General features: G+C 40.7%; 1 protein-coding gene across 4 annotated transcripts in view; it reads right to left on the bottom strand.

Annotated features, from left to right (window-relative positions):
* The window catches only part of tmcc1a (transmembrane and coiled-coil domain family 1a), a 99,601-nt gene extending 87,208 nt beyond the window's left edge, over positions 1-12,393 (bottom strand). The window contains exons 1-3 of one of the 4 annotated variants that reach the window (XM_066698170.1): positions 12,331-12,393; positions 10,951-11,171; positions 194-241 (exon numbers count right to left, since the gene is read on the bottom strand). The gene's annotated coding sequence lies outside the window, so the exon portion shown is untranslated. The remainder of the gene's footprint in view (positions 1-193; positions 242-10,950; positions 11,172-12,330) is intronic. The other 3 variants (XM_066698169.1, XM_066698171.1, XM_066698172.1) reach the window with 3 other exon arrangements.
* Positions 12,394-14,157: the final 1,764 nt, after the last annotated feature.

The raw sequence follows: 14,157 nt of genomic DNA, 5'->3' as shown, positions 1-14,157 counted from the left end.
TAGACATTTGTAACAACTGGACAAAACCAGCATTATTTATTTTCTTTTTTCCTGAAGCTGACAGAAAATGTGATTGAACATTGTGGTTCGATTGTGATTTAAGAGTATAACCTAATGTAAATGGGATGCTTTATCTGGCTTGTCTCCCTACATGAGAATTCAACAGCAAAATGATTGAAGAATGAAAACGCACCTACCATCAGCCCACCACAGCATAGACTTCCTCAGTGCCCACGGTCCACTGCAGAACACAAAAATGGGGGAAGAAACAGATTAAACTCCTTCATAGCTGCCTTGCTTTGGCCCAGTTTCAGTTTCAATATACTAAGAAACTAGTGTCCACTGTTATTTAAGAAAAAAAAAATAGAAATCATCAGCCAAATGCATGTCATTCATACTTAACAGGCTAAATATTACATGCTTCTTATCCAAGTCCAAGTCAAATTACATGTATGCTTGCTGCTCCCCTGATCTTGTAAGGTTGGTCCAACAGTTCACAGCTTGTAAACATGTACATGATCACACTACTCTGATCTAATATTCCCAACAGTTGTTGTTTCTTTACATCCTGCACAGTGAAATTCATAGAGAAACCTGGCCAATAGGCATCGCATTCATAACTCTGTGAAGTCACATTTAGTAATACATTGCTTTTGCCTCAAGAGCAGGTAGCCTAAACCAAATAGGACCTTAAAGAAGAGTCACTGTTCCAGTTATGCGATTAATACAATTCCCACAGTATAACAGGATGGCATGATCTGGACGCTTGAACAACTAGTGATGGAATGATGTTCTTGTCGTGTCTTTTTTTTTTTTTTGTCAAGCCAGTTTTTGGGGTTGTTGTTGTGTCACGTCAATTTTCAATGTCGTTTTTGTATCATGATGATGTTCTGGTCGTGTCATAATTTATTGTATTTTTTTGTGCATTCTTCAAACCTGGCATGGGTCTGATGTGAATAACAAAGTCGAAATTCATTCAGCGACTTCATGTTTCCAATTAGCACACCCATTAGACACACTAAAGAACAGCAAAAGAGATTAATCCTTTTCTGTAAAATCCACCCCATGAGCAACAGTGATCCAAGTCAGTGGTAGCGATCGGCACTGTCTAATGCCTCACCATACCAGATTACTAGGTAAACCTTGAGAGGAAGGCCAGGACAGGATGATTGAGTCATGTTAATTTCAGGTTTCAACACAACAGGTTGATATCCATTCATTACACTACGAGTCAGCTATATACAATACTATGACTAACATCCTGTGTGTCAGATTACATCATTTTTAACTTTGTAGACAAAGAAACAACCAAAAAAGAACTGTCCAGAAACAGGTTTGGGTTTCTCTATTTTTAAATGTTCATGTCACAAAGGAACATGGGGAGGGGGCAGGGTTTGCACAATTTTGTTCTGTGTGGATAATACAAACCACAGTTTGTGCATTAGCTAATCCAAATGTCAAGTCTTGTCATTTTTGTTATTTTTTACTTTTAAATTAGGTATACACAAGAAATACAGCGCAAAATTCTGTTAAGGTGTGGTTCAACTAAAAAGTTAAATATTTAACATTTGTATTATACAGTTATCCGGGACTATCAGTGACATAGGCCTGTATTCAAAGTTATTATAACGCTACATGAACACTGGGATATTTGGTAAACTAATCATGAAGGAGGCACTCATTCAAGTTTTTAGATTATTGGAATCTGCTGTCTAGAAGTAAGCCTACATATTTGAATAGACTGTTATATTCCTCATTCTGTGCCCTTAAAAGAACTATGACCTCAAGAATGTGCACTGAACCCTTATTGTAAAGGTTGGGCAGACCACACATTTTTATGAATCCAACTATCATCAACTCCCAAGGGTTATAAAACTGGACTGTCTGGAGTTCTGGAATATTCAGTGTTCCATAAATTCAGTTTGAAATGTTTTAAACCTTTGCATTGTGTTCTATGAGGGTCTGTGGTGTAAGGTAATGCAGTGCTCCTTCTGCAAGATTGCCTTTGTCTTTCTTGATAAGTCTCCTACAGACCTTCAGCGACTGGGTTTCAAAAGATGTTTCCAAATATATTAATCCTGGGAACATTTTGTATGCTACATCAACAGCCACAAAAGATTTCTTAAGCATCTGGGGATGGGGGGGTGCTGGAAGGCAAGAATGCAATTACACCAGGTAATGGATCTGTGTTCCAACAATGAAAACACCACACACTCAAGGGAGCTCATTTGTCGTACAAAATAAAACTACTCGTGTCTCTGAAGAATTTTGTATATTTATTTTAAAGAAAGACATGAAAACCAATTTCCCACAAGTATGTATTTTCACAGTCTAAATACCTATATTAACATATGCTAATTTCGGTTCAGATACAACACCTTTTGTGTCCAAAAAGAGTAGAAGTCCAAGGAATTCCTCTGAATAGATTTAGGCTTTCAGCTTCTTATTTGTATTCAGCAGCAAAGTAAGTGAGGTAGGACAAGCCTTTAAAGAATCTGGGATAGATCTGTATGCGTTTCCTAAAGCTGAAGCTTCAGCCAAAATTTTAACATTAGTTAAAAAGGAATCTACTTTCGATGTACTTTTCTAGCACATGATGTCAATGCTGTAACTTGGATGCGAATTCCACTTTAAGACGCTAAAGGAATAGGAGGTTAATTGGCGAGTTAGAGGGCTGCTGTAGGGAGGTGTCACAACAGACTGATGTGATGGCCTGCACTGAAATCCATGCTGGGCTGAGATGACTGAGGGACAGGACGCTACTTCCTTCGGATGGGTTAGAGAGTTGCACACTAGGTTAGGGGGAGAAAAAAAAAAAAATCAGGCCCGATCACACTAATACAAAAACACTAAAACTAATGAAATAAAGGAAATGGCGTGCAGTTCTTTCTTATTGATCATTTGGGGGTGTAATTGTGTTGTTTATGTGCTGCAGACATCCACAACATGTCATTACACCAGCCACTGGGCTGTGTCACCTTCACTACATGCACTCAAATGAGAGACCCTCCGCTGTCGTGTTCCCCCTCTCCTTGCGGCACACTGCCCATCTCTCAAGTATGTTTTCTTGAAAAGCGGCACGTGGAGACACTGTGCTTGACTGTAAGTGTGGCAATTTCATTAAATGGAATTAGATAGGGAACAAAGGAGGGGCTTTACATTATTATTATTATTATTATTATTATTATATTTCTTAGCAGAAGACCTCATGCAGGGCAACTTACAATTAATACAAAAATATATATCACATTACCTTTACATACAATTACCTATTTATACAGTTGGGCTTTTACTGGAGTAAAGTACCTTGCTCAAAGGTTTAACTCCCATATCCCCCACCTGGGATTGACCTCTCGACCCTCCACTGAGGAGTCCAGAGCTCTGACCGCTACTCCACATTGCTAAACTCGACTCAACACAACACTATTTTTAATGTTTTAATACCAAATCATGTATTTAGACATTGGAATGTTGCAGTGTTTTCTTTGTGTTCTTTATCCTCATCTACCAAGTTTTAAAGAGATCTACATTAATACCGCTTTTAATGACTGAAAAGGCAGATTTAAACTAAAAGACTAGTCTCCTGCATATTAGCCTACCTGTATTCCCCTATTAGTTTTCTCTGCTAATTTGGTGCACACCCACAACTTTTCCTTTATGTGCCAATTAACACAGATCCCTATTATTTCAGCTCCCATTTCTGCTGGAAAATGACAGCAAGGAAGTGGCACAAGGAGGGGTATCAGCATGACACACAGCCGTCCAAGACCTTCACTGGGAAAGGTCAGTAAAACAGCAAGTCAAAAAGGCCTCAACAAAAAGATTCAGAAGAATATTAAATCCACAAATGAGCACAATGGGCAATAAACTAACAGGAAAAGGTAGGTTACATAAACTAACCATTTAAATCCTTCCTAGGCTTAGCCTTAGACCATTTGGGCACAGTGTTACACTAATTTCCACTTACTTGTTCTGGCATTGAGCTGATATATCTAAAGCCTCAGCAAAAGGCTTTAACGAGACATGTACTTTCCAAAATTAGCTTGTCTCAGAAATACAGATTCTAACCCCTAACTTTGCAAAATGTACTCTTTGTTCAGCCTTGTGTCCGTCTCTCCTGAATGCGTGCCTTCTCCTCCTTCAAATAGCAGGATTTGCTTATAGTGTGATTGTTTTATTTTTAAGAGGAATATTTTTTTATGTTTTATTATTATTGTTTGATATAGGGAATTATTCTTCCAAATCTTCCAGGAATTCTCACTTCCTCAGTTTAGCACTGATTTGAAAGGCTGACAGTACAGTATTTTCTTCTCCAGGGAAGCTACTATTTCTATCACAATTACTGAGGTGGCTGTAAAACAGTTTCAAAATGCATGCAGGGATTTAAAGAAAAAACAACACTGAATAAAATAGGGAAAAAAAATAGGGACAATCCGATAAAAAGGCCTCTCTGCAATACAGATGAAAGGATTGTCTCACTGATCAAATGTGCAGCATTCTGGCACTGGCTGGTTATGTCACTTGCCTTCCCCTCTATTTTGAGTTATGCTCCCTCACCAGCAGCATGTTATTAACACTGGTTTAGGCAACACAGGGAAGAGTTAAGTGCTTTAATTGGCAATAAATGCCTGTCAAGCAGGTTATAGTATGTGGATTCCCACAGTGCAATTAAGCCAGGAGTTTTCCTACAACTGTGATTCATGCCAAGTCACCAAGAGGCACTTACTCTACAGTAACGCTAACCACGGCTCCCTCACACATGAAAACATTCGCCCCATTCACCTGTCGCCATTCATGCTGCGGGCTTTGGCTTTAATTCCATTACCACTAATAGTACCACTTTAATTCCTGCAAATTAAGTCCAAGGGAGAAGAAAGAAGGTACACCTATTAGTTCCCTGGAGACTGGTAATTTGATTTATTGTAGACAACCATCTGTCTTTTTTTTATTTTGCTTATTCTGCATTCATAATTTATTTCATTGTCACACTGTGCTGGAAGAGGGACCAGAGCCAGCAGTCTATGGTTCTAATCCACACAGTCAAACAAGAATGGTTAAATCGGGTCAGTCATGTGATCGATGAACTCCCTTATGTAACTCAGGGCTCAGTTGGAAAGAGAATCAGAAGAACTTGTGTCTCACAAGGACTGGAGACTGGGAACCTTGTGCCAGACGGGAGCTAAAATCAATGCAAAGCAGATCTTCCATCCCCTTGTCTAGTGAAGGCTGTCAATCACTGCAAAGTTTGCTATTAGACTGCTGGGATTTGATTGACAGGCAGTTTGAGGAAGCCACCAAAACAGGACAGGGCAACACATATGCTTAAAAAACTGTGGACAAGGTTTACATTCAACGAGCCGACCTATGTACCTTCTGCAGGATACAGACCTCTGTTTGTCGGTAATGGGTGACTATAACTCAAACAGCATTGAATGACAGCGGGCTGTTGAACATGATGAGCTGGCACATCCACAGCAATCTGGCCCCTCTCTTTCACAGCAGCAGAAAGATCTACCGTTCTGTATCCATAAAGAGAATGTGCTTTCTGGTACATGCTGTACATTATGTTGGCCCCTCTTTAGTGGAGGCACAATGCTAAAGTCGCACACTGGCTTTTTCTTTGTTTCTTTTTCATCCGACTCATCATGTGGAGAGCAGCCCTGCTGAAGAGCCAAACAGCAACTTCATTCTTTCCACTGCTCTGGGTTCAAAGAGTGTTAGTAACAGTCTGGTGCTGTAAAAAGTGATAGGGGTCATTTTATCAGCAGGGACATCCACAGAAGAGATAAGTGAATTAAAAAACAGAAAATCAAACAAATAAATATCAATGGTAGATTTATAATAAGGAAATTGGCCAGTGTGTGCTGTATGCTAACTAGGCCTACATGCAATCCGCCTCTTCCACAAGCCAGGAATCTTATACTTGGACCCTGGCCCAAGAAATTTCAATCTTAGCACACACATAACATTGTTTCTAGCTTTCGTTCTCATACATACAGACCAATAGGAAGAATTAGGACAGAGTATTATGGGTATGCTGTAGATTCTGCGTGGCTGCTAATGCTTTGTGTTGGATATCTGTAGAAGTATAACAAAGGCAGGCAGCAGAGAAACAGATATAGACAGGAAGGATTTTCACGGGGAGCTGGGAACCAAAACACTACTGTGCTGGATCACTCTCTCGCTCTCTCGCTCTCTGAGAACAGGGCTGTGGAGCTTCGGAGACAGAGCTAAGCCCTTCTCAGAAACAGACAGAATCATGCACAGACAAATAATACAACCGTCTGGTAAGGTGCAATCAATCTTTGTAGCCCGTTTCTCTTACCAGACCTTCTTGTCACTCTGCCTCGGAATTAGTCTCTCTTGACGTGAACTTCAACGTGCTTCACAGTCCAGTCCAACACCACCCAGCACAGAAGTAGTATTCCTTGCCCAATGAAACTTAATTCACAGAGGTATGTAAAAGAGACCCCCCGTGCCTGCATTATGAATGCACATAAACAAAAACGCTCTAGAAAACTCCTGGGCAAACCGCGTCACGTGCCCGTATGTACACTTGTGCTGTACAGCCTGGCTTGCGTAACATTCACCAGTCAGACACTTCACAACTGCGCAGATCCCGGCACTGCACCTCGTTCTAGAATGCCATCGCAAGCTGCCATTCATGACTCTGAAAAGACTGCCCTGGCACGTCGAAAACAGACTAAAATACATAAGGTGCAAACAGAGATGACACAAGTCTCCGAATTATGAGGCTGTTGCTGTATTGCTCTACCGACATCGCATTTATTTATTTTTGTCCATGAGTGTAAGCAGATTTTGAAGGCCGTAGTCCAACCGAAAAATATAATTTCCAGGGTGCTTGAAATTGCCTGGCTTTCCGTGGCTTTTTATCTCCCCTGTGAGAGTACATTAGTCTTGCTGTTATAAAAAACGATCCTGATGTTTCTGAAGTGCCCTCATGTTAATCTCAGATTTCCACAGTCGATAACACTTTACTGCAAATGTTTAACACTGCAAGAGAAGGCTAAGATAATCCAATCGTTTAGATTTCCTTTTACCACTCCACCTAGGATTACAACTAGGGCCTCAATATAGGGACACTATGTGTGCTCACCTCACCGAGGACTGACTTGCTCACACACTCTCCTGTGGAAATGCATCTTTTCATATAATTCACTAACAAAACACATACATCCCCTAAAAGCACAAGGGTCATATATGATTTGGCATCAGTCAACATGTTACAGTCAAAACAAACTCCAAGAATTAGAGAGACAATCTTTAGGCGTATCAGCCATCCTGAAGAGAATCAAGTTTTCTACTATTACATTTCTATGTAATGTTTGGTTCACATAAGTTTAAAAAGATTACAGTTCTATTTACAACAATGTTCTGCACAAGCTTCCTAGTATGCAGAGATTTTTTAGGCTGTTTTCTCCAATTGCTCAGTTAATGACAAGGGAATATTGGTGGTCACAAAAAAGAGTTAATATAATAGTAATTCATAATAGCAGATGTTGGAGGAAAAATATATACAATCTCAGTCCTTTCTGACCGTAAAGTAAACCAATATCAAAAATCTATAAAACACCACTGATTTACCATTGACGTCAAACCCAGTAGCCCCAAGGACACATCCTCGGCACGAATGCAGGCCAGCATCTTGAAAGTGATTACATTAGACTCATAACTTCAGCAGTAACTTAACTCGTCAGGATGACAAACCGCTTCCAGCAGGAAATGCGGATGTTAAATGCAATATTCTGTGCTATTCTGAATTTAGACATTTCATTTTTAAGTTCACAGGTGAAAGAAGCCCGAGAGATGTGCTCCTGAGATATCGGAGAGATGTAAGAGATTGCTTTCAATCACAAACACACTTTCAAAAAAAAAAAAAAACAGGCTGCAACACTGCACTAATAAAACAAGGAAGGAAGGTGTAGCCTGAATTCCAAACGCCAGGAGAGGCATTCTGCCTGCCGTTAAATTGAAACACTATCGTTTCCACAATTAGAACAGAAAGAGATCTTGAGTGATCAAATAAGTCAAACATACAAACCTCTGAATATACTGGAACTTACTCTCCTGTGGATATTCCTTGTCTGGCGAGATTTATTGCCAACACCACCGGGCAAGGTAAGGCAAGGCAAGACAAGGAGCCCGACTGTGATGCCTGCTTTTCCAGTTTCAGACGAAGTGCTGATAAAGAACGTGTCTGCAAATCAATTATGCATTGGAGAGATTACGCAGATAGCCTAGTGTCTTAATGCACAGCCTTCCCACTCTGCTGAAGTGATTTTTGTTGAAGGGAAAGCTGCCGATTCACATTCACGATGCATGCACCACCGAGGGTTAGATAAGGCAAACGACAATGAGAAAATAAATGTAAAGCATTTTTCTAAAACAACCGAAACTGTGTCAGAGCTAAGGAGGCTGCTGGTGCATTGTTTTTCCAAATTAAAAATCAGTCATGGCTTGAATGCTATGGTAAGGGCACTCAAAAAATGCTAACATGTCCCCAGTAGGCCTTTGCTTCTATGTAAATGCATCATGGGGTTTGGCTATACGGTAAGTTTTTTTCATGTTTACAGAGCATACGAGCATAACGAGATTGTCATCTGAGGAGATGGGCAGATACCTTGCAAAGATCTACAATGAAACAACAAGGTGTGTTTCAGGATCATGAACTGCTAATACTGTTTTTAAATTGTTCTTCACGATGACAGCTTGATCTTAATGAGAGGCAGATGTAGCCAAAATCCAGAAAGCAAAGTTTGTGCTTCTAGCTGGCAGACAGAACAAGCACAGACATACATCTTGTCTAATCAGGACAGTTTGATAAACAAGCAAACTGATACAATGGTAAAATATATTCATACATTACAAGAATAAGAAGAGCTCTTGCCTTAATGCACAAACATCAGTAAAAGTGGAGACCATTAAAGTACAGGCCGATACGATGGGTTTAAACAGGGTAAATCTACACTTAGCTTTTGGCATGAAACTACTACCACTGTAGCACTTCTACTACTCATGACTATGGGTAGATCTGCAATTAATCATACAGAGTAATCCAACTACATTCTCTAAACTTCTACAACAAATATTATTACTCCTATTTCCATGACTATGATCATCATCCAGGGCCAAAAGCCTTCAGTCAGAAAGGAAGTTACAGTAAGACCTTGTTTAAGTATTTATGCATCATAATAAACAGTCAGCTAAATGATGAGTAATTAGCAATTTTCTAGCTGAGCTGGCCAAACAAGTCCATGTTTATTAATGCTCACTGGAGATTTTACAGACTGATCCCACACTGGACACTAAGGCAGTTTTATCAATCAATCACAACAATCGCTGTCAGTCCTTGAGCTGCCCACTTCCCGAGGAAAGGTGCAGTGAAGTCAATAGTGATGTCCTTTTTTGCCAAGTGCACATTAGTGTCCTCTACAAATGTGTCCCGAGAATATCAAAAGGGCAACAAACCCGACATTAAAGAACTGTTGCTGATTGAAAAACAAGAATTTGAAGAGAACCAGGCTTCTACAGGATTTTAACCTGTCTGTAGCAAAGCAAATGTAAGAATAGTTCTTACTAACCCACGGGACCATTATAAGGTGACCCAGGAATTTTTACTTCCTTTGTGAACAGTACAATTAGCACTCAGAGGTGAGAGGGCATATTCTCACTGCTTCAGTCACAGCTATTAGAAGGGGAGAGGAATAATGTAACTACAGTAGAGCAGTTTCACCCCATGTACAGCTATACTGTAATAAAAGGCTTCTGAGCAGAGTGCTAATCCAGACAGAAGAAACTGGATCCCTCTCAAACAATGAACACTATTAATACTATACTCTCCTCCAACAGAAACATCATAATTAGTGGCAGACACAATTTCAGCCCTGCAGGCTGTGCAGTAATCGAGCCCAGGGGCCAGCGGGTGAGCGGTAAATAAAGACCACAATCACTGATACACTCTAGTGGATTGATCGTTCCACATTTAACATCATGACAAACCAAAATGATGAGCAACTCCCAGCACCCCAACACAAGCCTGCTGAAAGCTGCAGTGCACATCCTTGAGGAAGCCCCCAGAAGCCAGTGGAAATTATCAACAAGACTGACAAGACCAGCTGGGGATGAACTATCACAGCCTCCCAAAGACGGAAGCAACTTCAAAGACTGGAAACAGTTCATTTTCTGTATAACATTATCTTGCACCTCTGGGCTGGTACTGTACAAACCCTGCAGCTCAGCGCTTCACTTCATTGATAACAGCAACACACACACTGTTTATTTTTCATTTCCATTAGTGAATGGGTAATGACTATAATGGACAACAGACAGTGGGGGTGTAATGTGGTGAAGGGGAATCCAATCAGCTCCGGGAAAAAGAATATCAAACACTAGGAGAAATAAAGTAGTGCAGGGCAGCAGCAACACTGAAAATCCACAAGTATAGTATTCAGCACTGTACAGGTACTTCAGAATGTATACATGAGTTCTGGCCACATTGTAAATCTGTTTTTAATGAAATCATCAATACTGTTTTAAGAAGCATGAGGAAAATTAATAAAAACAAACAAATACTTACAAGGGTGTCTGAAGACAGAACTCAGACCAATGCACAGGGTACACAAAATGCTTAATCCTATAGTATAAATGAAGCTGCATTCCGGCTATTAAATGATTTTAGCCTACACAGGCCTTAGAAAGCTCAGAGATACGTGTCAGCAGAGTGGTCTAGCCCACGGACAGAAAAGTGAATGGATACTTATTATGGGACCCCCCTCCTCTAGGATAACTTGTTTTCCTGTTGTTTTTTCCCCCATTTTAAAGTAGGTCATTCAACTTTCACATGGGTGCACCCGAACTTGATGTAAAACCATCACCCCTCACCAGACCCACCAGAAAAGTGTTTGACTATGAATGAAAAAGAAAACATACCTTCAATCCCAACCATAAGTGACGGCCTGTTTGCATAGATGGGGGGAAAGGCGTATGCATTTAATCCACTAGGAAACCCCCAAGTCGTCTTCTTAATTTCAAATACATACATACATATATACAAATAAATACAAAATCAGGTTTGTAATCCGAGAGAGCGGGGTCCGTTTCCAAGTCAGGCTTATGTCAGCACGTCCTCTTTGTGTTGGGACTCATGCATGCTGCAAATGGATGAGGAGATAAAAATACTGTCACTACAAACCAATACAAGGACTAGTACTGCTGCCTGCAAGGATGACATGTAAATACAAGATAACATATCCGTCTTGCTATTTAGCTAAATCAACTCAAGACTGTTGAAGGACCCTGTCAAAACAAACGCATGAAGTTGTTAGAGAAAATACGTTACCATGAAACTGTGGACTGCGAATAATAATAGACTATATAAACACCCAACACGTGTGCCCATAAACAACAGCACCCTTTACACGTCATTATAGTACTGATGCACCATCCATCATGACAAGGGCGGATATGATCATTAAACACGTCTACACCTTAAACTAGTTAGGAATGAAACATGCAAATGAGTATGCATTTTGATGATAAACACGTCATTTAAATACTATGTATACGTCGAACGTCAATACGTTCTGATTAGAATATCCAGAATTTTTGGAAATGTCTGTTCTTTTATGGTTTCCTTAGTTAGTACGTCGATGCATGTGTTGATTCTTGACTATGATTTAATAATAACAAAATGCGATTAGCCCAGAAGTCCCGTCCGAGTGTGTTTGCGATCTCAAACAGTATATTAACATTTCTATCCAAAGCCGCCCATCCATAAAGTTACAGCAAGCTCATCTGTGAGTATATTCTCCTTCCACGTAACGAACTGGTCAATAGCGCCCAACATGAAAACGTTAACAAATAACAGGTTGCTAATATTTTTTTTGCTGTAGTCGGGCTTATTTTTCACTAATGCAATGACACACACATACACAGAGTAGGGCAGCCAGCTTTGCAACGGATCGGCTTCCTGAAAGGCAAACAGTTCACAGGATTAAGGCCAGAACCGATGTGTTTTATTACAATCACGCATATGTACTTTTGAATAACCTTCTTATTGTTTGCATTGCTGTCGTCCCGCATTTATTAATTGAAACTGACACAGGTTGCCCCCAGCCCGCTGGCGTGTGTTGGGTAGCTGCTATTAAACTCAAGATACTAAGCAAACTGGCTGTAAAGAGCCGCACCAACACCCCCATCCCCGGCCAGATCGGACGTGCCGAAGCAACGCCGAGCACCCATCCGCACCGCAAATGTATATTTTTTGCTCAGAAATGAAAACGGCCACGGTAATTTGAAATTGACACTTACAGGAGCGCGGAGGATTGCGCTGATGATGGTTCATTCCTCTTGATGGAGCACGCCTACGATGACGTCAGGGAACGCATGCTACGTCGGACGTGGTGGAGCGAGGGGGAGGAGCCGAGCCGGGCCGCCGGTGGCCGTGCTCCCCGAGCTGCTCAGCGCCCAGGCGCTCCGTGCAGCGGGAAACGACGGGCTGGGGCTGTTACCCTGCAGTTTGCTGGTTTTTCTGATGTTCTGCAACTACACCTTGAGAAAGTAATAGGTGATATGTTGTTCTCTATAATGACCCTGCAGCTGAACATGTGTATATTTAACTTCATCACTACTACTGTTTCATAATACAGGAGGATTCCATTTGGGTGAATATAACAAGTCATGGAAAGCAGTTAATTTATTGTGTGTGTGTGTGTGTGCCCTGTCTTGCATCCCTTGGGAAGCAACATCTGAAAAAGAAGAGGTCCTTTTCATTTAGATTTGTACCTGGAAATGAGTGGCTATCCACCGGTGACAAATGGACATGCTGCCAAGCCTACTTTAGCATTCATATGGTCACTACTTGGTCAGCATCAGCCAGGTTATGCCACTTTATCGTGGGACTTTTTTCCATCAGTCTCTCACAGATGTCAAGACACTGGAAACAGAACATACGCTGTTGTCTCAGCCTGGCAACTCGGTTCTAGGAACTTTGCAAATATTTAGCTTTGTTGTTCGGCACACAATTTGCACTTTCCAAGTAAATGAAAATGCTGTTTTGATATTGTTTCTTCCCCCCAACCCCCTTTTTTTTTTTGCAAATGCACTAGTTGCTCTGAAGGCAAGCCATGAAACATGTCTAAGCATGTGGCATTCTGTATTCTCTCATGAACTGCACAGACCTGTGGACAAATATTGCAAAAGTAATAAATAAGTTTGACTTTGAGCTGTTAAATTCTAGCTTGACAAGAAGAGCCAGTAGGGTGGCCATAAAAGAATTTAAAGAATTATATTAAATTCAATCTGCCCATCGGTGAAGCACTTTCCTTCCAGGTGCATGCATTTGTGTGTACTTCCTCACCACACTGCACAGGTAAGAGAACACTTTCAAAGGTATACTGTAGTAAAATCACAGTAAACTGCAGTCTTGATAATGCACAGAGAGGTACAGTAAAGTCTGATGTTAACCACAGGACTCCCATGGCAAAGCAAAGCACATAATGGTAATTCATAAAACATTAAAATGTGTGACTGATTTGTCACCGTATTGAAATGCGGGGGCATCATACCTAGACTGAGAGGTTTCAGTATTTCACTGCAGCTGAGTGTTGACTCTATTCTCAGAGGCCTGCTGTCTCAGTGCTGTGTGCCACCTTCCTGAATGCAGGAGACGTGGAGAATGTGAGGAAGTGCCAGCTCTGTGCCATGTGCAAGCTATGTCAGGTCAGACAGAAACTTGACAGGCAGGTTTCTTGAGCTTGGCTCACGAATGGAAAAAGTGCATTTTCAAAAACAGCTCAGCCTCAGCCAAGAGCTGACAGTTTCATAAAACAAACTGAAAAGATTATCATAAGTATTCCTAAATCAAGTCTCTTATCTCTGCTCTGATTAAGCATTTCTCTGCCCTGACATGCACACGCACACATGCATTTCATAATTTCACACATAAATATAAACATATACGCCAGGGTTTGGTTAGACACAGACTTTTTTGTCAATTATTTATTTATTTATGACATTTAATTTCAATGACCTGCATAATTTATTAGCTGAAACTTCGAAACTGGAACTCACTTGCTTGGTAACCATGGCAATCTCTAACTTGTATTGAATTTGAGCCCCTTTGAGATTCTGAGTGAT

This window comes from Amia ocellicauda, chromosome 3 (genome assembly GCF_036373705.1).
Source record: "Amia ocellicauda isolate fAmiCal2 chromosome 3, fAmiCal2.hap1, whole genome shotgun sequence".
Lineage (NCBI taxonomy): Eukaryota > Metazoa > Chordata > Actinopteri > Amiiformes > Amiidae > Amia > Amia ocellicauda.
Note: the sequence above shows the minus strand (reverse complement) of the source record. Positions and strands in the feature narration are given on the sequence as shown.